Source organism: Mauremys reevesii, linkage group 1, assembly GCF_016161935.1.
Source record: "Mauremys reevesii isolate NIE-2019 linkage group 1, ASM1616193v1, whole genome shotgun sequence".
Classification (NCBI taxonomy): Eukaryota; Metazoa; Chordata; order Testudines; family Geoemydidae; genus Mauremys; species Mauremys reevesii.
Genome location: NC_052623.1, coordinates 207153585 through 207181378, shown reverse-complemented (window position 1 = coordinate 207181378; position 27794 = coordinate 207153585). Strand labels below are relative to the sequence as shown.

General features: G+C 46.8%; 1 protein-coding gene and 2 long non-coding RNA genes across 3 annotated transcripts in view; 1 reads left to right on the top strand and 2 right to left on the bottom strand.

Annotated features, from left to right (window-relative positions):
- The window catches only part of LOC120399662 (limbic system associated membrane protein), a 1355472-nt gene that overhangs the window by 431559 nt on the left and 896119 nt on the right, over window positions 1-27794 (top strand). The window lies entirely within an intron of this gene.
- Window positions 1115-4553, bottom strand: LOC120399904. The gene is made up of 3 exons (XR_005595398.1): window positions 4534-4553; window positions 3115-3213; window positions 1115-1211 (listed from the first exon to the last, which is right to left on the bottom strand). It is a non-coding gene; the product is annotated as an uncharacterized LOC120399904 (long non-coding RNA).
- LOC120399836 lies at window positions 17130-20557 on the bottom strand. Its single transcript, XR_005595392.1, has 3 exons — window positions 20252-20557; window positions 19470-19924; window positions 17130-17664 (listed from the first exon to the last, which is right to left on the bottom strand). It is a non-coding gene; the product is annotated as an uncharacterized LOC120399836 (long non-coding RNA).

Sequence of the window (27794 nt, the reverse complement as noted above, 5' to 3'; positions counted from 1 at the left end):
AGATCAGCAAGTTGAGACAGCAGCTGCTGCTGCTAGCAAGCTCCCTCCATCCTAAGCCCTGTCGTGTCCCTCCCCCTTCTCTGGAGATGGGGTAAGTGGGGGGGCAGGAGTGGTGGGGAGGGGGACACCCTGATATTAGCCCCCTTCTTCCCCCCACTCCTCCCCCCCCCCCCAGCAAGCAGGAGGCTCCCAGGAGCAGCTCCAAGGCAGAGGGCAGGAGCAGCACATGGCAGTGGGGGGAGGGACAACTGAACTGCCGGCAATTGCTAGCCTGCTGGATGGCTGCCGCACAGGGAACTTAGGGGAGCGGGGAGATGATAGGGGGGCTGCTGTTCGACCCTGGTTCCAAGCCCCCACCAGCTAGCTCCTATGGGCTGCTCTTTCTGCAAGCAGTGGACAAAGCAGGCGGCTGCCAAATGACGTTAGAAGGTAGCATTGCGCAACTTTAAATGAGCATGTTCTCTAATTGATCAGCAACGTAACCATGAAACAACGTTAACCGGGATGACTTTAAGTGAGGAGTTACTCTATATGTATTGGCTAACACTTTCCCTCAAACCAACCTATTGACTTATCAATGCTTGGAATGAAACTTGACTATGGGAGGCAGGTTTTGGGGGTTTCATCCCAAAAACTGCTATTAAGCTGCCTGCACCACTGAAACAGGTAGCCACAATGTTTGGTTGGAAGAAACATTTCATCCATTACCTTAAGCCTTGTTAGTATTAAAAGAACGGGCATTGTGATGTTGCCTACTATTTTCCATGGACTGTTCTGCATTATATAAGCGAATATGGTTCCTGTTTTGCCCCTCCTGCCTCCTGTTGTGGACCCTTATGAAAACAAGATATGTATTGCATAAAGCTGACAGAGTGTGCTGCATTTGGAATGAAATGAGGTGAATCAATTTGGTTGGGTCTGTGAGAAATCCAAAGGGTTAATTTTGATGGCCTGGTGTTGCTTGATTGCAGGCTCTTTAGTTCTTGCCAGGAGTTACATTTGCACTGGATGAGATGGCTCCTTCTTCCAGTATCCCAGTATAGGCTGATCTCAAATATTCAAGTAACTCATTTAAAAACAGTAAAGCGTTATTAGCAGGCATGTTAGCAGTGCCAGGAAGTTTTGACTCCAAACAGGAAGTTTTGACTCCAGATGTGATCTGCTGTAACATTATTTCCACCTCATTATGCACATGTTCCTCCATATGGATTCTAAAAACATAAAAATACATTATCCAGGGACATGTTGAGTGGGGGGTGTGGGCAAAAGGGAAAACAGTTTTTCTGGGTCCTGCACAGAACATTGTGGTTTTGTGTTTTCTCTTCTGCTCTGCAGCAGCAATTAATTCTCAGGCTATGCATTATTGCTGGTGCCACTGAAGTCAACAGCAAAGCTGCCTGTTTTGACCCCTCTCTTTTTAGAGTTGTGTTGTGACCTGATCCATGATCCTGGCATATAAAGGAGGAGTAAACAAAACCGAACATTGCTTATTGTTATGTATCTTCTCATTTCAAGCTCCATTAGAAACACAGAGGTTAGGGGCATTGTTTTCAATAGGACAAAACTACGCTATGTGACAGCAATCGAGAGTAAATCAGAATGCGTGGAAAGTAATTGCAGACTAGGGTTAAAATTTTCAAAAGCATCCAAGTCACTTAGGAGTTTCTCATTGAAAGTAAATGGGACTTAGGCTCTGAAGTGCCTATGTCTCTTTTGAAAAAGGGATTTAATTTCTTAAGTCAATTAACATTTTGAAAATGTTTCTCTTTGCATTTAATAATGGTCTCGATCCTACACCTAACTGAAGTTCATCAGAGTTTTGCAAATGATTTAAATAAGTGCAGAAGCTGGCCCAATGTCTTAAGTATAGTGGCCTGTTAAAACCTGAGACAAAACAAAACGTTACTGGGAGTGTGGGGGGCTGTTATGAAGTTATTCTACCACCTGTCCCAGTTTCATGGGACAGTACTTATTTCAACAGGGCTGTTGTGTGACCTGCTAGCCAGCTTGGGGGAATGAGGAAAAGATCCCAAAAACATCTTCAGGATCGATGCAACATCATCATGCCATGACGTTGGGTTCTGATGGTACGCCTTTACAAACTTGCAGTACACGCATCCTGATGAATTCACTTCGTCCCGGACAGGGCCGGTGCAACCATTTAGGTGACCTAGGCGGTTGCCTAGGGTGCTAGGATTTGGGGGGTGGCATTTTCTTCGTCAGCGACCGCAGCGGCCAGATCTTCAGCCACCCCGGTCGCCGCCGGCATTTAGGCGGAGGGAGCTGGGGCAGGGGAGCGCAGGGAGGGCTGCCTGCAACAAGTAAGTGGGGGGGGGCACCACACAGGGGAACTCCCCACCCCAGCTCACCCCTGCCCCACCTCCTCCCCAAGCACGCCGTCGCTGCTTCACTTCTCCTGCCACCCAGGCTTGCGGTGCCAATCTGCTTAGGCGCCGCAAGCCTGGGAGGCAGGAGAAGTGAAGCAGCGACGGCGTGCTCAGGGAGGAGGCGGGGCAGGGGTGAGCTGGGGCGGGGGGGTGCCTCATGGCGGAGGGTGGGGAGCTGCCGTGGTGGTGGGGGTGCCTGAGGGCGGGGGCTCGGGTATGGCGGAGGGCACAAGGTGGAAGTTTTGCCTAGGGCGTGAAGCATCCTTGCACCAGCCCTGCTCCCGGAGCACAGCGCTTTAAAAATGGCAACCCTAGGCTGCTAAGCAACACTGCTAAAATGGCCTTCCTTTGTCAGGCTGGAAGCCATGCTAAAAATAGGAGGAGTCCCAAATCTGCATAGTGATATGTGCCTGTGTAGTGGTGGCATTGAGGTGGAGTTTGCAGTGATGTTTCCTGAACATAGCTGATGGTCAATGAGTTTGCTTTGACAGTGAAGCTCAGCAAGGTAATAGAAGTGGACATATTATTATTGGTTGTTGTGCTAATATTTTCCCCTTTGGTTTTAAGTTGCCCTCTTCGCACTGCAGGCGTTGAACGTCAATGGGCGTTAGGTGTCTAATAGACCTTTGTGCCTCTGAAAATCTCCCCCATTGATGTGTGCTCTAGCCACTCTTTAAGGTGTGGGTCTTGCTTTTGTGTAGATGCCCAGTTGGGGCCTGTGAAGTACCTCATCATCATATGGTGGAAGCTTTGCCTCATGGAGCCCTAATGGTGCAAGATGCTGAAGGTGGGTTCCAAAGCCGTCCATCACATGGGTGTTTTCTTCCTGAAAGATGATACGCATGGTCATTAAAGATTCAGTGACACTCCTTGAAGGAACTGGATTGTTAGCCCTAGTGTCCTGGCCAAATTTCTATCTATGGGTAAAAAGTCCAAAAGTGCCTAAGTGACTTGGGAGTCAAAGTCCCACTGACTTTCAGTGGGTTAGGTGCTTTTGAAAATGTCTTCACTAGAGCTGTACAAATCTCACTCAGGCAGCTGGGCTCCTCGGGGTTCATCTCAGCCTTTTTGTTGCTGTTTTCACCCTCAGAGTTCCAGATCCAAAGAAATCACACATTCAAAGCAATCATTACCTACAGGTGAACCGAGAGCTGCCTGGTTTCCACTGGAAACTTGAAATTAGCTTAGGTTCTGCAGGACTGCACATAGCCAGAATATCTCCCCTTAGAGAGCAAATGGCAGCTCTTTCAATATCTCTGGCCAGTGTCTTGTTTAGAGACCATTGTTTCCTTCGTTGCAAGATGCCTGTTTTAATTCTTCCTAGCTGTCTATTACCAAGGACATTTGTATTGAAACAGAACATTGGCTTCTTTGGAGTTCACCCGCTCTTGTTTGTTGTTATTCATCGCCAGCCTCCATCTGCAGGGTGCTTTCTTCAGCTTGCCATAGAAATGATTGTACACTCACAAAGGAGCAAGTGAATTCACATAGAGAGGACTATGCATTTGGGTAAGGGGTAGAACTCCGTGAGCAGCAAGACCATCCCTAGAGAGCCCCAATGCTGAAACGAGGTGGGAAATGAAGCAGCAGTGAGCGGAAATGGGATGGGTTCAGCTGAGTGACAGCCAGCAATATGCTATTATATTGTGTAAGTTGCCCCTCTGTTTGCCTGTCAAATAACCTCCTTTACAGAAGACGTTGGAAGGCCCAGTGGTGAATTCAGTTAAGGCAGGAGCCGTGATAGCTGCTGATTCCAGCTCAGTGGAATATTAATAGGGTGAATGTGTTGCCTGACTTCCCTGGTCCTTTAAGCCTGTCCCATCCTGGCTGCTGGTAACAGTTGGTGCTCCATGTGTCATACAAATTCATTGCAATTAAGCTACTGAGCCTTTTGCCAAACATCCTCTATTGACAGCGAAGCTTCTCCTTGCAGAAGCCACGTGGACAGCTGGCAAGAACTGCTCATTAGCAGTAGGAACTGCCAGTTCAAAATGTACCATATGCAACCCAGCAGGCAGCCCTGGGCATTAGGGGCTACAGCCTCTGCTGTCCTGGAGACACTGTCCCTTGCCCCCCATGCGTTGGAAATATCTAAGCTGTTCCATTGCCATTCGTGGTTTTCAGGCTTTAACAGGAGCTTACTAACCTGGCAGTAGCCACTCCAGGCACAGCAGGGAGGGGGCAGTGCGGGGGAGGCTCCATCACAAAGGAGATTGTTTAGCAATGTTATCTCCCCCAACGCACACTTGTGCTGACTGTCCCATGGCTCCTCTGTCTGGATTAGAAAGGAGCAGCAGAACTGGAGGCTCTCAGAAGGCGAGCAGTGGCCAGGGCTTTTGTTAGTGCCCTGCTTGTCTCTTGTCCATCTGCCTCCCTTGCTCGCTCTGGCCTTAGTGGGTTCTTCACATGCTCCCAGCTGAATGCAATTTCACAGAACAAAGAGAGAGAGAGAGAGAGAACATTCAGATTTCCCACTATTTCTTGGTGGCCTCTTGTGTTGATAGATGTGCTGTGAAGCCTTTCATAAGAGGCATCTCCTCCTGCAGGCATCTCTCTATGAAAGAATGGGTGTAGTAGAATGCTGGGCTGAGACAAGTGCAATGGTTCTCAGACTCTTTGTACCTGGGACCCCAAAACCATATGCAGTTTCTTACCATGAATGATCCATCAGAATCCTAGTCTTTCATGGCCATGAACAATTGTGCTGTTAGGGGTCACAGTAAGAAACACAGCAGATTTTGGAGGGTCCTGTGTGAGGGGTGCTGAGTGTGGGCCTGGTGCTTTGGATGGGGAGGGTGTGGGGAGGATATTTCTGAGCCGTCATCCCCAAATCAGAAAACTCTCTGCTTTGGGATAAAGCCATGTAAAGCTTCTGGAAATGCTACTTCCCCTGAATCTGACTGCTGTGTGTGAGGGTACGTCCAGACTACCCGCTGTATCGGCGGGTAACGATCGATTTATCGAGGATCGATATATCGCATCTCATCTAGACGTGATATATCGATCCCCGAACGAACTCCCCGTTGACTCCGGAACTCCACCGGAGTGAGCGGCGGTAGCGGAGTCGACGGGGAAGCCACAGACGTCGATCCCGCGCCGTGAGGACGGGAGATAAGTCGAAATAATATACTTCAGCTACGGTATTCCCGTAGCTGAAGTTGCGTATCTTACATCGGCACCCCCCTCTAGTGTAGACCAGGGCTGAGAGGAGGGCTGAGGGTGGGCATTAGACAGGATAGAGACAGCAGAACGAGGAAGGGGAGGGAGCTGTCCATTATAGCTTCCCTGTGAGATGCCTTCCCCCCCCCACTCCCCAACTTAACTTGTGGGGTGGGCCTTAACAAGAGATCTCTCAAGAGTCACCTGCTGGTCAAGCCTCATAATTTGATACGTTCTGCATTATACAGCATGACTCCCACTCTTTGCCCCTTCATGTGCCTGCCTGGGCCTACTTCAGAGGAGGGGCTGCACTGTGCTTCAACAGACAGCGTCTGAGGAGGACCAACAGATTTGTTACAGCAGCTTCAGTCTAAGGTTTAAAATCTGCTGCCTGTTCCTTGGGCTGTTGCACAAGAGACCTGTGTTCAGAAAGCTCTCTGCTACCCAGTGGGTGGCCATGCAAATAAGGAGTTTGCTCTACTGAGAGCGGTATGAGTATTCATTAATGTCCGCTCCACCCAAAACCAGTCTATAACATCCCCCCAACAACTGTGGGTGGAAGATGTCCTGAAGAAGTCACATACCAGGGGAACCCCTGGAGAAGGGAAATAATGACTTGAAGAGAAAGGGGAGGGCATTTCCCACCCTGAGAATGCAGGAGCTGGGAGCAGATTTCACTAACAGAGGTTTTTGGAGGCCCTGCTTCTTTCCATGAGAGCCTCTGGTCTTAAGAATTGGCTATGACATCTTAGCCAGCCCTGCCCCACCTCATTGTGCTCCTGTATGCTCTTCCAGCCTCTTTCTCTCTCTCTTGCTCATAGAGCCCTAATGTCTATTTGTTAAAATAATCATTTTTTTCTGTGAATGAGCTTCTGTCATTAGATGAAAGGTCATGGTTATAATATGAATCGGGAACAATAAATACAGTGCAAAATGGATTGAAATGCATGCAGCAAAACGGGTTTCCAATTAAAAAACACTTTGCCGAGTTTGCACCAAACAAACAGCCACACAGACTCCAATTTCTCTTCCTGTATAATTAGCTGCCATTGAAAGTTAATTACTTTCAGGACCGAAGGATATGAAAATAAAAAACAAGGAAAGAAAGAAAGGAGGAGGAAGAAAAGAAATCCCTTTTAGAATTAGGGCCTAAATCAAATATTTGCTTTAGAAGTGGTTCACATGCAGAATCTACTCCAGAGAGGCACAAGAAAATCCAGTTCAGGTTCTTAGCATTATAGAAATTATAGATGGAAAGAGTACTGTGAGTACTTCTAGCACCTGGAACGCATCCTTGCCAGTATTGAATTATTGTAGGGGGCTGCACCCAGAGTCCGTTCCAGTGGGAATCCAGTCCAGCTCTTTTCAGGAGCTGTGTTAGGAACACCTGAATGCATGTTCCAGCTGAGATTCTCCTCCTTTCAGGGGCTACATCCAGAGTGATTGTGAAGTACCCCAGAAATCCTGCAGCTCAGTTTCTTCTACTCAGAGCTTGTGCTCCGACTCCATGGCAGCTGAGCGTTGAAATCCAAGTCAGATTCTCCTCCTCTCAGGGGCTACATCCACAGTCCATGTCAGGTGCCGCAAAAATCCTGTTCTGGGCCCATATGCTTCTTCCCATTGCATTAACTGAACACCAAGATGACACGTATCTGCTTGACACTTGTGCAGGCTTCCTTGGCTAACTCCTTGCATCTGAGAAAAGCACAGTGGTCGCATCTCTAGCTCAGTCATGGGATATCTGTGAGAATTGCACAGTGGTGCTTTGTGATAGTGCAGTACTGTATGCGAGGCATCTCCCTGGCCATGCCCTGTGGTTGGCAACCTATTCTATGGAACCACAAGCACTCCAGCCTCAGTTACACAGTCATAATGTTGAACTGTTAGGTTTTCCCAAACACAAAGAACAGCCATAAACTTTCAGTTTTATTTTAGATTAAGAAAAAACTGCAGAAAGAAAGAACAAAAGTAAAAGCCGTGATTTTGAAGAGTGACTAGCTATTCTGCAGGTCCCCATTTTTGAGTGCCCAACATGATACTCGTGCCGTTATTTTCAGAGGTTCTCAGTGCACTCCCTGCAAATCAGTCCCCTCTCAGGTGTCTCAAGTTGGGCACCCAAAAATGGAGGCTCCCAAAAAATCACTAGTCACTGCTGAAAATCTTGAGCAGGATCATCAGAGTTTCGTATTCACATATACCACAGGCACCTAGTAGTCTTATACTTCTGCCTGTGACATCAATACAGTACAGTGCACTGCAGATGAAGGAAAAGCCTGGGAGGGAGATGGCAGCACGTATAGGTCCCAAAAGAAAGCAAGGGAGCTCTGTCTACCTTTGGTTCCCACAATGTGATAAGACTGAGTGAGATGTTTCCTTCAAGCTCAGGATTTTTCCAGCCCAATTTGAGATGGCGGGACAAGCCATTCTGAATCTAGACCATTCCGTGAGGGCTGCATATCTACAGTTCCATGCTTGAAGCTAACACAGAACAAGGCCTGGCGTGGTGATCAGGGGAGACAGAGGCAGGCTCTGAGGATAAAGCAATAAGAATGATCATAATGACAAGGTCGTTTGAAAACTAGGGGCGGGGTGGGGAATGGTCAAAGGGCTGTCAATTAACAAGAGCTCCATGAAATAAGCAAGAAAGGAGAAAGGCGAAACCCTGGCTTGGATTTATAAAATAACCAGAGTCCTGAGAGTTCCAGGACTCTGGAACTTTTAGTCCAAGTTTTGACTATAGGGGTTAGGAACCCTAGCGTTGGAGTTCATGGAGGGTGGGTAGAGTTAACCCTTTTTCACTCTGTGAGTCTGATTTTCCTGGTGCTACAGAAACATTGAAAAGTTGGGTACGGCTGGGGAGGGCATGAAGGGTGGTGAAGCACCAATATAACCTGGAGAATGGTGACAGATGCTACATGAGGGCAGAGGAACTATATGTGATAAAAGGGCTAGGGAAGGATAAAACCTTCACTCCCCAGTGGGAATCTTTGTTGGAGGACAAAGCAAAAATCTCTTCAAGAGAGAGGATTTCCATTAGATGGTTTTCTGTTCTCATTCTTTATTATGTGTTTCATGATTTGTATGCAAAGGAAAGCCCTATGCCAGGGGAAAGGGAGTCTGTGTCGCCCCTGCCAGAGATCCTTCCCTGGGTTGATTCTTTGTTGAGCCAGAGGCAAAGGAGTCTGTATATACCCTCCCTGATGTCCCTCCCTGGGTTTACTTTGCTTAGATAAACGTGTTGATCTGTTATTGTGTGGTACTTTTTCCCAGCGATTAACTCTGACCACCTTCTCCCAGGAAAGAGGATTGGTGTCTGTACAGAGACATGTGGCTGGTACTCTGGACTCCATTCCCAATCCTGGGAATCACCTAACTGACACCAGCCATGCCCCTGACATGGCTCCTACACTGAGTGGTATGTCAGGTTGTGTATGTGTGGTTTAGTTCTGGCTAGGCAATCTCTAAACCAGTGGGGGATTCCCTCATGGCAAGAAGACCCTTAGCCAACCTGGTAATCTGTCTTGATATTCCTTTTTCATCACTGGAGTATCAAAATGTGCCATAGGAGGGGCTGGCTTCTGTCCCACAACCCCAAGTCAAAGGAAGGGTGTAGTGCAGGTGCTGGCATCCTGGGCCAAATGAGAGCTCCTCATGAGGAATGCTGCTGGGTGAAGTTTTGCAGGGAATAAGCTGATTGCATTTCACTGGAGGTACTATGGCAGCAAATGACTTCTTTTTTCTCTCTTCATTTTGTTTAAAAGAGAACGAGGTAACAATGGCGAGCGAGGTACTCAGCCAGCAGGAGTGGCAGAAACTCATTTACAGCTGAAAAATATATAGAAAAGAAGGCAGGAAACTACTGAATGATTTGCAAAAAAGAACGCGGTGTCTCGTTTACTGCGCCATTCACTGTGGTGTGTGTGAATCTCTAGGGGAAGGGAGATCATTTCCTCATCCAAGAACAATTTACCTGTGCGCCAGCACACAGTTAAGAGCAGTTTAGAAAACAAAAAACACTCCAAATTAACATATATTCGGCTATATGAAAGGAAATTTCTTTGCCTACCCCTGAAAGGCAGAGAATCAGAAACATTCTAACTCTTTAGTGGATGAAATCAGTGCTTTGCATTCAATAGGCAGTCCCAGACATGTTGCATCTGAAGGAAGAGCAGTGCAAACCCCTTTGGGACATATTCTGATTGCCGCTCCCTAGTTGTGTGTGTGGTGGGGAGGGGGGTAGGTAGGGAACTTCTTTCCCACCTGGCATGTCAGCACAGGGGGCAGCCGAATCCCAGTGTGTGTGTGTGTAATGAATGTTACTGCATGTTTAAATACCGGACCTGCTTATAATCTCACTCCCATTGATTTTACCCCTCTGTAGCTTCATCCACATCAGTGGAGTTATTCTAGACTTACACTGCTGTATCTGAGATCCCAATGTGGTTCACTATCTTCATCAATTGGGACTATAGCCACGGCATCAGCAATGTTAACCATCTAACACATGGTCTAAAGGGGAATGCTTAATGTTGTGAGTGGGCAGTGGGCTGTTACCATCTTTGGGGCCAGCCACTGAGGAGACACATGGGGTCTGATGCTCTGTGTGTAGTTATTTACAGCAATGAAAAGAAGGTGTAACGTACGACTAGATCAGAGTAGTGGTTTCACTCCTACTTTGCACTGATTTTACCTGGGTGTAAATGACCATGCTTAATGCAGGAGAATGAAGAATCAGTCCCATAACCTCACATGTGAAGCCAGTAAATTGCCCTGCGCTCTGTGAGCAGGACCTGTCAGAGCCCCCAGCATTGCTACACGTTCCAAAAGGGGTGGGCCAGACCATCCCCTGCGCACCAGCTGGCAGTTCTAGACCAGCAGGTAGAGGAGGCACTCCTGAGGGCACTGCCTTTCTCCTTCCACTAGCACCCCAAAGGCATTCTGCTAACCTAAGCCCCCTTCAGGCACAGTGCCTCCAGCTACTGCTATGCTTCCCTCCCCTCACCGCATTCCCTTCTCCTCAGCCACAGCTCTAGAAACCTCTGCCTAGCTGTGTACGGACTTAGCTACAGCGTACACGGTCTGTAGTACGCACTTGTTCCTAACAGGCCGGTGCCCTCCTCACAAAAATGCCATCATTGTTGGCACTGCGTGCCCATCTCTTGGCAGAGAGCCCAAGGCCAGGGTGGAATCTGTTACCCCTCCCAGCCCTGGAAGGGTTTCTGTCAGAGAGCACAGCAAGGGCCCTGCAGCTGTCTGTGCTGTGCTTACTCCATGGGTGAACAGAAGACACCGGCATCCAGGGCAGTCAGTCCACCACCTTCTGCCAGCACTAAATTCACTGAAACACTCTCAGTCCCGCAGAGGTGATTTGTCAGTACCCACCATTACAATCAGCCAGCTGCCATCAGAGCTCAGCGGTGGCCACAGGAAAGGACAAATAGCCAACCTGTGATGCTGAGGGGAGGAGTGGGAAGGTGTCAGACACAGAGAGGAAGCTCATATGATGCTCTCAGAGATTGGGAGGGAGCTCTGTGCATCCAGAGGTTGCTCAGCTCCACTGGCCATATAGCCAGTGACTGATTCAAAGTGGATCAAATGGATCAGCTCATCCCAGCCCCCTTATAGGCAAAGTGCCTCCTCCCAACAGCACCCTGGGAGAAAGGAAACCTGACACACAAAGCCCGGGAAATACACACGCGCCCATACTGGAAGTTAATGTGCAGATTTAGGGCCTCGTGGTCTGTTCTGACCCATGATTTGTCCTCAGTCACCCTTGCATCCAGTGGGAATGGCAGGTCAGCCCCCTGCAGCTGCACGGCCCTTTCTCTGGGGAAAGCTAGCAACCTGCACAAGTTGTCCAGACCCAAGGGAGAGGGCCCTCAGTGGCCTGGGTGTGGCAGCAGATGGATGGCTTTACAGACAGTAGTATAGGGCTACAGCTCTCCTCACAATAGAAATCCACTCGGCTGCTCCCCGCAGCGCTGTCATGCCCCCTCAGGGGAAACGAAAGGTTGTGATCATAGGAAAGCATCCCTGCCACCTTTTGAACAATTTATTTGCTGCAAAATCAACCCCCTCCCCCACATGCACACACCATCCATCCATCCCAACCCAACCCAACCCCAGTATTCCTGCAGATGCATGCTTGAAATTAAACACACAAACTATTCTGAACAATCAGCTCACTAGGCAATAACAATTCATATTCCATCTCACCCTTCTCCGTCCCTTGCCATCAGAGCCCACCCGCTCCTCTACTCTGCCCTCCCCCCCGCAGCGGTCTGCACTATCATCTAGTCTGCTGCTGTATGCCATGTCGTTTCCTTTCTTTTTATTTAATTTAATAAAATGAGCGTGCCGGCTGATTTGCATATTCATGGAGCGCTTGGTTAATAATTGATGAGAGGGCCTGGGGCAGGTGGTTGAGAATAAAAAACATTTAGCAGAGAGCAGAGTGGAAGGAACAGATCCCTGGCTGGCGCGTGTCTGTGGGGGGAAGAGCTGCCGGGGGCCAGGCAGGAGAGAGCGAGAGGCAGGGTAGACGCAGAGCTGAATGTCACTGGCGGAATGTAATTTTATCGATTTAAATATTTAATCACGTCCTAGGAATCCGCAGCATTTCAGTCCCTGGGGCTTTGTGTGTATGAAACCAGAGTCAGGAGAATGGGGAGGAGGGAGTTTCGTTCCTTGAAGGGGTGGAGATGAAGAAGGTAGAGGTTAGGGAGTCATTGGATGGGTTATCATCATCCATTCTGGAGAGCCTGAGGTTCTTATCCTGAATCCTTCTCAAGCCGAGAGAGGCTCACACTACACAACTCTGACCTGATCACAGCCTCCCACCCCAGTTCATCAGTGCTCTGTTTTGGGCAGATTTTATTTGGTTCATTATAAAAAGAGGGGTGAGATTTGTCTCTTGGCTGGGATTTCACACACTCCCCGACTTAGGGGTTGTTCAGTCCTAGGGTTTCTCTTTCCAGCCTGCCACTGGTGCTCAGTAGTGGGAGCCAGTGTCTGCTTTGGATCTTACGGGTGATTTCAGGATGGAAGAATAAGAAGCTCTTATATTTTGGGAAAAAAACCTCCAAAGTTTTTGGGAGCATTTCAGACATCTTGTGAAACGCCTCTGACAGATCCATGTGGAACTCGTTGCTTTCAGGTCCCAAGGGCCCAGCCCATAAGCACCTTAAGCTCCAGGAGCCCAGTTGCAGAGGCCTCCTAGCAGCAGACTGCATGGGGAAGCAAAAAGCTAATAACTTTGCACTCTGGGATCTAAGCCACCAGAGCAAGAGAAGAGAAGCGCTGGCTGCTTCTTTTGGGGGAAGACCCTGCGCTGCCCTGTCTTTGGAGTGTGGGCTGTATTGATGGATGTGGCGACACTAATATGTAAATGTTGCCAGGTTTATCTTTTGCTGAACTCTCGGGTAAAAGGCTGGAGGTGAGATTTTACCTTCAAACATTTTCAGTTGGCCCCTTCCTACTCTGAAAGTAAGTAGCACAGAGCAGGCATTTCCTCCTCTCTCCCCTTCCATATCCGCCACTGTAAAGAATTCCACCTTGGTTGGAGAAAAGTTCAGTGTACTTCTCTGGGCTTGACCACAGGAACCCCCATGGCATTATGGGACAGATAGAAAAAAAGAGGAGAGCACAGGAAGGATGGTAGATGCTACTGCACAGCTAGATGATAGGTGCTGAAGAGTGTGCTGGGAACTGTGGTGCTCTGAATAATTATTAATCTATGTTTCCACCGTGCTTTTAAGAGCAGAGGGGGAGAATTTAAAAATGCCTAACGGATTTAGGAATGCAGTCCCACTCAAGGTCAATGTAGGGATTTAGAAGCTCATGACTTAAGTGAACTGTCAATCAAGAAATTATAAGCCTTTTGGAGCAGGAACTGTCTTTTTGTTCTGTTTGTACAGCACCTGGCACAATGGGATCCTAGTCTGTAACTAGATCTCCCAGGTGCTCTGGTAATACACATAATAAATAATTACTTTTGCCTTGAAAGTTCTGCACATTGCCTCTACTCACTGAACAGAGGAGATCTACGTACACTACCCTCACTAAATAAACATTTCCGTTGTATGAGATCCTGTGAACTCTCTGTGGCTAACACAGGGGCCAGGGCTGTCTTGAGACCATTTAGCCAAAACCAAACACAAACCTGGAGTGATTCTTTCCTGTGACTGAACTTTGAAGCCTGCAATGTTGGAGTATATTAAAATCTTCAATCCCTACTTATGGTGACACCGCACAGGTCTGCTGGGAGAACTTGGATCCATAACAGATTTTTATCTGCTGGTGGGAAATTTGATGGTTTATTTATGAATGATCTTTACGTTAAAACCAAAGCAACCTTTAACAATAGCCCAGGGGAAGCACTGACCATTCATTTACATTTACCAGTGTATCTTTATCTATTAATAAATAAGCAGATGATGCATTATGGAACAGGGATGAGTCATTAGGTAAATATTAACCACTTGTTTTATTAATTGTTAATTACATAGGAGTGAATGGTAGTTTTTATTATTATTATTTATCATATTCCGGGCTGGGAGAGGATGGGGCTGGAGTAGCTGTGAGCACCCCACAGCCAGTGCCCCTGCACCATTCTCTACAGTGCCTCCTGCTGGGAGAAGCTGGTACTAAGTTAGCTGTGAGCTCCCCACAGCCATCACTTCTGCGCAATTTCCTACAGCACCTCCTGCTGGAGAGTTTCCCTTTTCACTGTTGTTTCTTCTGCTGCTTTTCTTAGCTCTCTTGGAATCTACACAAGAGTGCACACGGTCAGGTCTCTAGTGAGGCGCTGCCTCCATTTCTTTTCTCATGACCTCTTCCTTCTGAACACAGTCCCACTTTGTCACCATCATGACACCTGCCTGCATTGAGGAATTCAGAGTCAGGACCTCCCCCTCCCCCTTTGCAAGAGGTCCACCAGGCAGCACCACGTCAGCTGTGAGCTGACATTTGGATATTGCAGAGATTTCCCAAACAAGAGCCTCAGCACACTGCTGTGTTGTAAATATGTCAGAAAAGTCTGTGAAGACATGTGCAGCCTTTGTCTCCTTCAGCTGCCTATTCAAGACAAGAGAGAATAACAGAATGAGCTTCAGCTGCATCCATGGTACAATCTTTGTGTCCACAGTCATGTCTGACCCTCCATAGGGTCTATACCTGTTCAGCAATTGTACTCATCTCTGCGTGAATATCCAAAGAGCTTGGAGGATCGGTTTAGATCAACACCCAGAAATGTGGAGGCTTTTCTGAATCTTGTATCGGGACCTCTATGGTATGCAAAAGTGGACTGAAAAATTGATGAGAATAGGTTTTCCCATGAGAATTTCTTACATTTATTTTATATAAAAGTGGGTGCACAGAAATGAAAAACGAAAAGAAAAGAGTCAGAGGGATTTGTTTGAACCTTTTGTTTAAAAAATATGTTGGGAGGCATTTCTTGGATTAGGGTTCAATTTTGACCAAGATATCAGGTCAATTCTTATTTTACTTGACCCACTTTCACTCCTCGCTAGTCAGGAGTTCCTGATTCTAAACAACTTTAATAAGAAAGCATGTGAAGTAAGAGCAACGATTGCACAGGGTAGCAGGAGATGTGTTTGTGTGTGTGTGTGTGTGTGAGAGAGAGAGAGAGAGCGCACGTGTGTGCATGGACGTGTATATATTTAGTTTTGTATGTTGGGCTCAAACCAAAGCACCAGAACCAAACATCCCTAGATGACACTTTAACCCCCATTCTGGTCTCTTTGTGCTGCACACAAGATCAGTTTAAAGGGGCCATAAAGGCCCTCGTTCTAGCTGGGAGAGAACTTCCCCTCACATAAGCACTGTGGAAGACAGCCATAAGTCTGTCTCCTGTTTACTCATTTGCAAGCCATGGCATAGGTATGTGCCCAGGACAGGGCTGTAGGGTGGGGCTGCAGCATGCAGTGCTGTGGAGATTCCAGGAAACCCAGGGAGGCTGTCTGTCTAACTTTGGGGACCCTAGAGAAGCTCAGGCTTGGGAACGCAAAGGCGGCTTAAAGCCTCCTTAGTTCTCCTTCCTTTGGGCTCTGAGTTCTGTGCCGCAGCTCTAAGATTCACAGCACAGAATCTTGCCCTCTGAATTTTGTAGGAACTTAAAATCCAAACCAGAATCCAACATGGATGAATGTTAGGATCAGTTATTTTAGTGAAATGAGTTTACTCCATCTCTAGAGAGCAGTTCAGTCTCCCTTCTATGGCCCCCATCCACCGCAGGATGTGAGCATTTCACAATCTTTAATCTGTCTACCCTCCCAACACACCACTCAGGTAGGGAAGTACTGTTATTCCTAATTTACAGAAGGGGAACTAAGGCACAAAGAGGCTATTTGACTTCCCCGTTGTCATGTAGGAAATCCGTGACAGAGCAGGCAATTGAACCCAGGTTTCCCAAGTCCTTAGCTCATGCACTAACTAGTCAACCACTTTCTACTGATTTGGTACCGAGTGCCAAATTGTGGGGGTGGTTTTGTGATGTGAATCCCTGTCCACTAGCGATTGGTCTGAGACCCACCGGTTCTTTTATTTTTTCAGAGGGGCTTCCGATGGTGACAAATTTCAGCCACTACTGACCTAGGTCAGATTCTAACCAATGAGCTAGAGGAGAAAATGCCATATTCCAAATTCAATGCTGATAATCTCTCTGATTATGCTGACTGCAGATTGGTCTCCTATACAGAGTTTGGATCTAAATCAGAATTATTCTCAGGTTTGAGGTTATATGAAGCTGAGGTTTGTTTGGGGTCCATTGTAGAGAAAGAGAAGCCTGGAGCACAAAATCAGCTCTGTTAACAAACTGCTAACATCTGAAGAGGCTGGGATGCAGGATTTCAGTTCAGGTTCATGTAATAGAACTTCAGCTGCTGCACTGATAACCTCACCTTGTATATTGATAACCTCACCCACCACACTGATATCCTGATCATGCTCAGATTTTTCTTACAGTAGCTGCTCTGCAGGCCTCCTTACGGGTACCATGTACAATTAATACATGGCACTGGTCAGTATAAAGTGTTCTTCATGCAAGGGAACTCAAAACGTGCTATTAGCCACATTCATTCCCGGTGTAACTCAACTGAAGTCAGTGGATTCCCACTGAGATGGGGATTTGGCTTTATGTGCTCATAATACTGCATTGCTAAAGGATCCCAATTAATAGAGAAATTCATACTTAGTATGTAAAACAGATTCTCCCCCCTTTTTCTTAATTGGAGAAGAAAACCCACATTAAGCTGATTTTCACGATGCTTTTCATGCACACAAACCTTGGCACAATCTAGTGAATACCCTTGTGTTGCAAAAATAATACCTCTACGGTCTTCTTCCAACTTTTAACTAAAATGTGTATAGCATTGTGGATAAACCAGCTGCTTAGTATGTCTGCAGTATTATGTTAAAGTTGTAGTTATTCAATATTTCAATTAACTCTTTGCCACTGATACGATTATATATTAATTAAATCTTGGTAATGTTTCTAACGTAGAGATAGAGGAATATATTTCATCAGATATTTCTTTTCATATGTATGAAAAGGCCTGCCAGAAAAAGAAATTCAGAGCTGCAGAAAGATGTGCTATCTCTAAAAGGAAACGGCTCTAAGAAAAACGGCCAGCTCTTTGAGTCATGTGCAAACATTCCATCTTGTTCTGTGATCCTGTTAGATTTCAGGAGCTCAGTAGGGTTGGGCTAGCTCAGGAGGGGACTCTCTGCAACCCAGAATTGTAAAGGACTGGCGTTGGTGAGGCAGTAGGTGGCACTCTTTTATTTTAGTCAGTACTGTGATGATGCCTCGGTGTAGTGCTAAGGGGTGCTTTGCTGTTGGAGGTCACCTCTTTTGGCTGAGCCATAAAGCCAAGGTTCTAAGCACTTACATTATAAATTCTGGTGATGGTTTGCTTAAGAGATGGAGGGAATTAAGCAGCCACGCTTGCCAAAGAATAACATAAGTATCTGGATTCTCATGCAAAATTCTTCCTGCAGTTTCAGAGCAAGATGATGTTCTTCCTACACGGTTGCGTAGCATTGTTGTATGCTGTGAAACAACAGACACATCTCTGCCTGGAAATGAGTGAAGCAAATCCTAGGAATGCATAATCAGTGTGTCAGTACAGCTCTTCCGGATCAAGGGTCCTATATCAACATAAGATATTAAGTATTGGTTTTACATGGGTCAGCTAAACAAAGCAGTCAAGGTTCCTTGGTTCCCCCTTCTCCATGTATGTGGGCCGGCAAGCCCCACGGAGCCTGGGCTAAGTTGCCTTTTTTAACTTAATCATGTAAATAACTCACTCTTGTGTAGCCTGGCTGGTTTAATCTCTGTCCTTTTCCTAGCGTAGCTCATTCCCTGCGTGTTAAATGTTTTGGATCCAAGCGACACAAACCCTCTTGATGCTGCCTTATATAATGGAAAACTGAATAAGCCAGTGATTTTATTTCCCTCCATTGGGCCCCTTGTCAATCACAGAGAGGCCTGGAGCAGAGGGAGCTGTGCTAGCTGGCTCTAATGGTTGGACTTGAGCAATGGCAGGGCACAGGAGCCACAGTGCTGACTGACAGGAGGCATGTCGGTGGCATCACATACCAGTCCCTGGCTTCACTGCTAATGTAAACAATGGTGGAGAGCTGCAAGCCCTGTGCGGGTGGGGAGAGGTCAGCTGTGCCCCTGATGGGCAGAGATGTTTGCTGCATGACCTGCCGTTTGCTTCCGCTCATTTGAATTCAGAGACACGCTCTGTGATGTTGCTCTTAAGTGAGCAAGGAAAAAAGTTGGTGCTTTTTACTAGATTCCTTTGTGCCTTTGTCTTTCCCTCTTTTTACACTTCTCTCTCCAGTGTTCCCCCTTTTTATTTCTTGCTCGCTCGCTCTCCTTGCTCTCCCTTTATCTTTCCTTTTTTCTTTTTCTCCTCCTCCCCTCTCTTTATCAGAGAAACATAGAATTTCCCTTTGTCTAATCTAGGAATTTGGTCCATCTGTCCCAGTATCCTCTTCCCACAGTGGCTAATACTGCACTCAGTGCTACATACTTCGGAGGATGGTGTGTGTGTATTTGGCTAAATGTACAATACTTTACAAGAAGGAAAAGAAATCCTTCCTGCCCCTTCAAGCCCGTTATGCCTTGAAGCCTGAGGGGTGATTCCTCGTGTCATTCACTAAGCTTGCGGCATAGCTTCAGATGTTATTAGTACTCATGAAATTATCCAGCCACAATGTTTGAGTTGACAACCTCCTATGGCCGTGAATTCCACAGGTTTTCCAAACACTGCAGGAAGGTGCACTACCTTCTGTTTGCTCTAAATTGACTGGTGTTTAATTTAATCACCTCTCATTCTCCCAAGGCTGCATAAATGCAGTTTAGCAGATGACCACGGTTTCTCCAATGTACGGTATATTTCTGTGTATCACTATGCAATTACAAACGGCACTCAGAAAACCTGCACTCAGTTAACAGGCATATGCCTTTCAAGAACTTAGACTAGATGACCCATGCAGTCCCTTTTAACCCTCTGATTCTATGATATTTTGTTGGCGATTACAATTGATAGTGCCTTGGACATTCAGATATTCTTCAATATCTGAGATGGGAGGATGGTCTTGTAGTTAACACATTGGACCAGGACTCTGAAGAGATAGACTTAAGTGCTGGCTCTGCCACAGACTTCCTGTGTGATCTTGGACAAGGTACTTAATCTCTCCATGCTTTGGTTTCCCATCTGTAAAATGAGGATACGAATGCTTCCTTTGTCCCCATCCTCTGTCTGATTTGTCAGTTTACATGGTAAGCTCTTTGGGGTGGGGACTGGCTCTGTTTGCACATCGGGGCCCTGAGCTCAGTAGGGGCATCTAGGTGTTACTGTAAAACAAATCAACAACAACAGTAATAATTACCTCGGCACCACTGCACAGGAAGGCTAGTAAAACCAATAAAACATGCAGCTCAGTAAGAGAGAATGCAGCTGTCTTTACCCTGTTATAGTACTGTCCGTTACTGGGGAAACACTTCAGGACCATGGACAGTGCTGTCTCATTTGAGGACCCCCGCTTTTGGACCCTGAGGTTGTGCCCCCTTAGCAGTTCACCAGAGCTAACAACCTTCATGGCTTGGGGCAAGAGGTATATTTATGAGGCCAAGGTGTTAGCTGCTCCTTTTGTTGCTGATGGTGGTGTTGATAATTTGTTTCTATTATAGTCTTTTAAGCTTCTGTTTCTTTTATTCTGGACAAAGTGACAACTCAGCTGATATGAATTCCCGATGCAGCAGCTTCAGCAGCAGTGTCTCTTGAAAACTACCCATTGCGGCTAGTTTTTATTTCTGTTCGTTTATTCAGACTTTAGCTCTTTTCCTGCAACGAACGGTGTATAGTCAGGGTCTTGTGCCCACACAAAGCACCACTGAAATAACAACCATCAAACAGAGAGCAAAAATGTACCTAACTGCCTATAGATACTCAATAAATCAGCATCATAATAATGGCAACTCGGGTTTCCTCTCAGAAGTTCTCAGTTCTCTGGGCTGCTCCCTCGTTGCTGAATTAGGTGCTTAAATTGTCCATCTCCTGGATCCTTGCCCTCACTTACCCCCATAGGCATGGTACGGGACAATGTTCAGTGCTCCAGGCACAATGCTGTCTGAATCCATAGTGGAGTAGGTAATTTACCCTGTTGCTTACCTGTAACCTCAACTTTTCACTCTCCAAGCTAGTTCACACTGAAGATGAAATTCCAAGGCTTGTTCTGTACAACCGTGAACTAGATGTTAGTGCAAGGATGTGACCCATTGTCTGATAGCCCCCAGCAACAGTCTGCCAGTTCATTTGGACTGAGTCTATAAGGTCAACCTCTTATGTTTATGTGAGCTGGGGTCCAATCTTTATGGTAGTGATTTAGATTTAGAAATTGACTCAAAAGTGCTGAGTGATGCAGTTGGTTGATGCATGAGGTGACTGTTTCTCAGGTGTTGGGTCCTGACCCCAAAGTGAGTCACCAAGTTGTGTTCTGAGGTAGTCATGACATTTTCTGTAGATTCTAAACTCCTTTACTGTATACAAATAAATATGTTTCTACCCTACCTGGAAGCTCAGAAAACCTGAAAGTAAATAACAGCAGTTACTGAATATATAGCACTGGGCACTGGGCAGTTGTTAACATTTCAAATAAGAATGTATGAATTAGATGTTTTTATACATTTTTTTCAATGTAAAGTATCAAAAAAAAGTTTGCACTGGACTTAAAAGCCAAGTTGGGCCATATACGAAGCAATGAAAATGAATTATGAAGCATTATAGCCTTTTTATTTTTGTTTTATTGGATGAAGATGAGCAAAGGATTCTGAAGGGTGAGGTCATCAGTAAAAAGAAATATGGAGATTGCAAAAAAAGGGTGCAATTAGGACTGAGGTGAAGTGGCAGAGCTATGAGAGTAGGCCCCAAGAAATATATCAGCATGAGGTGATGTGAGCCAGGATTGAGGTGCATTGGCAGACACGTATGGAGAGCCCAGGACTGGACTGGAATAGCAGAGAATGTTGTGGGTCAGGATTGAGAGGCGTTGGCAGAGCTGTGTGGTAAACTTGTTCAGTGTATGTAGTTTATGGTCATTTAGGGCTGGTTGTCCCTCACTTTTATTAATACCAATTTCAGTCATAATTATTTAAAATTTCCTCGAAAGCATCTTAAAATAGTTCCTGTCAAACATGGAAAATAACAAACATGTTAACTTTAAAAACTATCAGCACTGGGTTTGTTTTCAGTGAATTCCCCCCCCCCCCAACTGTGCAGCAACAAAAAATAACTCCCTGACGGTCTGTGAGGAAGGTGCAGCTGACCCTGATTGTCATGAATTGGCCTTGAATTCCAGTTGACTTTGTTATGCCTAAATATTCAGAAGGTAGGTTTGTGGGAGAAGGTGACTGGGAGGAGTGTGTCTTTCTTATGTTTGTGTGGCTAGGGAGTATGTGTTCATGTACATGCTCAGGGAAGGGGATCAGAATGGCCTGGAAACTGCTTGCTGGGCTAGATGGGCCACTGGCCTGTCCCAGGGCAGCAGGGAGTCAGGAACTACAGACCAGAATAATCCAATGGTTCCTATAGTCCGGGATCCTAGAGAGAGCTGAAACCTGTCACTTTAAGAAAAGTTTTGTGCAACAAGGAAAAAGTTATCTATATTTAAAAAAATAAAAGCCAACTGCAGTCATTAAAATGGATTTCCAGAAGACTGGGAGAAAGGGAGATTAAAAAATATTATGATTTCTGTCACGACCGTGTTTAAGCTGGGCCATTAAAGATGCTATTGTCTGGCCCAGCTGTTTTAGAACAATTAGCTGTGTGACAGCCAGGCAGGATAGGCTGGCTGCAGTCCCTTTCCTCCTCCTCGTCACTGCACCGCACACTCACACCCACACATCTCCCACCTCCCCTTGATGAAAGCTCTACCCTCAGAACTGCAGGCAAGCTAACAAACCAAAAAACCCACCCTGCCCTCTAAATGGGGCGGGGGGGAAAGCAGCCTTGCCTCACTGTCTTCAGGGAGCCAAGATGTCTCCTCCTCGCTTCCCTGCTCCTTGGGGAACTTTGTGATGCATGAAACAGCAGGATCACGTATGTACGCCCAGCGCATGCTTCTCTGTGCTTTAGCCTCCACCTCCACAACAGCTTGTTAGCTTCTAACCTCTGCCCTCGGCTCTGCTCCTTCCTGTGTGAGCCTCAGGTGGCTTGGACTGAAGGAAAAGGAAGCTGACTTCCCCAGGAATATAAATCACATGGCTTTTGTGGAAGTCCCCCCTCCTTTTTCTGCCTTGCTTTTTAATAATGATGAATTTATTGGTTCTTCTTTCCTGTGTGTTCTTTCTGAACTGGACATCCTCATACAGCTTCATCAGTAAAACCCTCAAATCAAGCTCTCCTGTGTTGAGCCAGTGGAGGTAACAATGCCGGCATATACACTTCTGTGGCATATTCCACCCCAGAATCACAAAGTGCTTTACAAGCAAGATGACCCTTAGTCTCCCCATGAGAAGGATCAGTATCATCATCCCCATTTTATATGTGGTAAACAAGATACACTGAGAAGGGCTCCATTGTGGTGCCAGTATGTTTGTGTCAAAGCAGAGGAATGAACCCCGATTGCTTATCTTGTAGCCCAGTGATCACTAGATTGGGTGGTAACACTGATGTAGTATACATCAAATTCCAGACTGCTCTTTGCAGCTCCATCAGTCAATCCCAGTCCAGGCCAAGAGAAGTCAGCCTCTCCCAGAAAGAAAATTTAGTCTCCATATACTTTCAAATGTGGTTCAAACTTTGAAAAGTGACTCTGTAAAGATAACACCAGGGAGCTGTCTCTCCATGATGACAGAGCAAATCTGATCTTTTTACAAATCAAGGGATGTATGTTTTTTTCCTTCGCTCCCTGTTCAACAGCTTACCCAGGGATCTGAAAGCCAATCTAGGTTCTTTCTGGTTTCCCCATAACCAAGAATAAAGATACTGCTGACAAAATCGAGTTAACAATTATGTTAATGATGCATGAGTCAAAACGGACCCCAGCTCTCTGTCTCTGGGCTGGGCTGACTTTGGAGCTCTGACAGGTGGAAAAGGCAGTGAACATTCATTTTAGTGACTAAGGTCAGGGTATCTGACTAGCATACAGGGAGCCAATCTATTGAGAGAGCTGCATTTTTATATAGACACTTTTCAGAGAAGAACTGTACTTTCAAGGCTGAGTTTCTCTAGGGGACTCTTCTAATTCACCCCCAAACTACTACCACCTCTCTGCTTGCATGAAATGGGAGTTCATTCAGTTCTGGGTTTCTCTCTGTGCTACTTCAACAATAGGCCCCAACCCTAACCATAAATATTCACAATCACGTAGTGTGCAAGGCAGTCTCAGAATGTACGTCCATTCAAGACAACACTTCATCTCATTTGTTCATGAATGGACCCTATATCGGGTACACAGTCTGAGAGAGAAGTTTAGTCTCTTAACACTTCCAGTGTGTGTTCCTCGCCCTACACAGAACCTCCTAGGAACGAGAACCTCCGTCTCCCCGGAGACTAAGCTAAGACTAAAATATCTGTAGCTGAACTGCTCGGGGCTATGATCTTGTCAGGGCTTGTAAGATAGGTTACATCAGTACTTGGATGGGAAACCTCCAAGGAAAATACAGCTTGCTATGGGAAGTTGCACTGTTGAATCAGTTTGTAACAACTTCTGAGGTGCTGTTAAGGGGCATTGTGCTACTGGAGGTGCGATCTTATGTGATGGAAAACCATGGTCAATTGTGGTCATTAAAGTTCTCATGATCTTTTTCATAAGAACAGCGGTATTAACTTCAGTGTCTTGAACAAATTCCAATAGCACTATCTCCTTAAATCCCCTGGCAGTTTCAGTTACATATTGCATTCTTCTTCATTTCCTATCCTAGACTGCTGTGCTGTGTTTGTGTGTGCTGTCATATCATAACTGCTTTCCACATGTATAGTATAGCACTTTAGGACCCTTCTCATTGTAAAGCCCTTCATTTTTTATTATTGTTATTTATTTAATAAAACTTGGTATTCCTGTGCTTCTTGCCAATGTAGCAGACCATAACAAATCCTTGGTCACCTAGGATTACACAGTTGTCATGCCATTGCACAGTGAGACCACATGGCAGCAGCAAAGATTAGACCTCCTGCTCCCAAAGCTCAGGTCCTTCACTCTGAAGCTAAATGAGAATCTCCACTGGCTGTTGGCAGTACAGAACTCATGACACACAGTAGAGCAATTCTGATTCTATATGCTAGAACTATGGCTACACCCCATTCAGCTCATTACTAAGTCTGTCTTGGGTAGGTTCCTTTTACTTTAGCTTTTCCCACTGGCTGTCTGCCAAGCTCTCTCTCCCAAAGGCACCCACTTTAGGCCATATGGGGAGTGCATGCATGTGAGTCCAGTTACTCCACCTCCATCCCAGTAGGTGCTTGCTTTCTAGCAGGCTGGCACATACCTTCTGGCTGGGGCCTTTTGACAGTCTTGTACCCTGTCTGTGTCCCCAATGATGCCACCACACAGCCCATAGTCAGCAAAAGGGGTTAAACAAAAGAAAGATAAAGAACAGCTTCAAGCAGCTACCTCCAGGATAGGGGCTTCTCTTACTTCAGAAGGGCCTGGGAGCAGCAGTGTCCACTTCAGAGTTTGATGAGCTCTGGTGCCAGCCTCAGTTCCTTTAGCCTTCAACTCAGGGGTTCTGCACCCTCTTTCAGCAGGGGGTCTCAGTCCTCTCCCCGGGGCTGGAGAAGCTCAGTGGGCTGTTCCCTTCCCAGGGTTGCCTCCATCTGAGTGGAATTCCCTCTAATTCCTCCTCCACTCCTGGCATGATCTGCAGGTGTGTTGGGGCAAGGCTACTCCAGCCCAAAGCAGCTCCTTGCCCTCTTCCATGCTAGATCAGGGTTTATATACCCCGTCACACCTCCTTCCCCCACCCGCGAGGGCCCATGGGCACAGTTATCCATCCACAAGCACAAACATTCATCTGTCATTTCCCCCGGGCACATATGCCAACCAGACAGCACCTCTAACCTGCCCTTGGACACATTTGTCCACCCAGTGGAACAGCTGCCCATTCTCATGCACTGTCACCTAGTCATTGGCACAGCTACCTGCATACAAGTACATTTCCCTACGCACAGTCACGGGCCACCTTCCTGGGGGCACAGCTGCTCACTGGCTTACATAGCCCAGTTCCCATGCACACTAAGACAGCTGTCAACCCACTGGCACAGGTGCCGCCATCTGCCCTTTTGTACAGCTACCTACCCAGAGGCACAGCTACCTGCAGTCACAGCCGATCATCTGCCTTACGTTTGCATTTGCACGGTTGTTGGTACAGCCACCCATTCTTTGATATCACAATGTTATGACACCCAAAATACTTTCAGAAGTCTGATGGTGTTCCATAACCTGTGCTGTGAAACAGAGCTGGGAACATGCGACAAGGCTAAATCCTCAGTTGGTGTAAATCAGCATAGCTCAATTGTGTTGGGCCTTGGGGGTGCATGTATAGTTGCTGTGATGTCACACTACTCCTTCAGTACATGTGCGCGCACACACAGAGCTATGAAAATGTTTCCAATGTCCCTCAGTTCTGTCCTGCAGCATTCTTTGCTGTTCTAGTCCTGGGCTCCCCACCCAGCTCTGCCAATGCCCCTCACTCCTGCCCTGCAGCAGCCCCACTGCTATTCCAGTCCTGGGCTCCCCACCCAGCTCTGCCAGTGCCCCTCACTCCTGCCCTGCAGCCCACCCACTGCTATCGCAGTCCTGGGCTCTGCCAATGCCTCTCACTCCTACCCTGCAGCCCGCCTGCTGTTCCAGTCCTGGTCCCATTCAGTTCTGTCACTGCATTTTGCTCCTAACCTGCTGCACCCCCTGCTATTCCAATTATCTCCTGAACAAAGAGTGCTGTGCTGAACTGCACAATGTTTTTTTGCAGTTTGGATAAACATGCACTAGGGACCAGGCTGAGACCACAAATCTTATTTCACTTGTGCTGACTTAACTGGTGTTTGAATCTAAGCCTTTAGATGTGAAAGATTGGCACTGTAACCCCGTGCTCGGAACAGCCTCATCACACGGTCTCCTGCCCACCCTCTCTTCTCAGCTGAATAGTAGGATGTACACCAATTGTTATGTGTCTCAAGAGTCTGGCTTGTTTGTTTCCAGCTGATTGTGACTCTAAAAACAGCTTTATTTAAATACCATGTGTGAGCTGGTGTTTTAAAATAAGAGAATAATTAGAGAGGAGGAGGAGGGAGGAGGATATCAAATATTCATGTACTTCAAAGGAAATACAATCTTCTTAGCTATCCTGTGGCTACAGAATATTGAGAGAATGGAATTTGTTGTAGCAGTTCATTGAGCTCCTCCATGTGCAGGCGCCTGAGAACTTGGCCAGGCAACTGTAATGGAGTTTGAGATGGCGGGGAGAGAGAGAGAATAGAAAGAGCACAAGTGAGAAACAGAAAGGAAAATAGGCGAGAAGGAGAAGATGGGGGAAAGCTGAAGGAGAGGTTAGGTGTGAGAGCCAAAATGGTGGCTGAGAGTATATGGGGATAGACGGGGTGAATGGAGTGGGTGAAAAAGGTAGCTCCCTGGTCTAATTCTCTTGAAATGGATGGGATGGATTTCGCTCCACCAGAGGAAGGGGGGGAGGGAGGGAGTGTGTATGAGTGTGACAGCCAGGATTCAGGATGGAGAGGGGAGAGAGTAGGGGCTGAGTTGTGCTTGATGTTTCGCTTTGATGAAGAACCCACGTCTCAGCCCGCGGCTCAGGCCATCGGGCATGCTGTGTCTGTGAATGCCAAAGCAGGAGATGGAGGCATAATTGATTGGCTGCAGCAGTCTCCCTGTGCACTGATCTGTGGGGAGGGGAGCAGTCCAAAAGGTACAGCCAGATGGTGAGCTCTAATGTGCCCATATTTATAGATGTCTTCATTAGGCGACATCCGTGCAGGAGTCCAAGGGCAGGAGTTCCAGGCCCTGTCAGGGATGGACACGGCATGGTAATTAAGGTGAGAGAAGCCTAGGGCAGGGCAGGGGCTGGGAGCTCAGGCCCAGGGGACATGCTTCCCTCTTGGGTTGGGGTGAGAGGGGCAAAGTGACCTGCAATGTCTAAGGCAGAAATTCTCTTCATGGGGGAAAAATCCAAAGCAAAAAAAGCCCCAAGAATCTTTCCCATCCCCTGCTCCAGCATTTCCCCCATCCCAGCACCTGTCCCCTTGCCCTGCTCCCATGATCTCTGCTCCAGCTCAGCTCTGACACCAGCACCCCACCCTGGTCTTATCCCCGCCACCATCCCCCTGCCCTTCTCCCGTCACCTCTGCTATAACCCATCTCCTGCCCAAGCACTCCCATCACCCTGTCCTTTTTTAAGCCAGGTTCTGCCCCCAGCTCCCTCTCCTGCTGTGTCTTTCATTGTACCCTCCCCTCCCCAGCTCCCATGTAGATCTGGTCAAGAATTTTTCAGCAAAACATTTGTTCCTCTGAAAATTCCCTATTGTCAACACCCTTCCAGGCCCCCCCCCCGCATTTTTTTCATGGGGATGTATCCGTTTTTATTAAACTTCAGTCAGGAAAGAGTTCTCACTTCCGGGTTAGAATTTCTAGTCAAAACAAGGGACATTCACCCACCCTTTCATAGCATAGTCATTAGAGTATTCACCTAGGAGGTGGGTAACA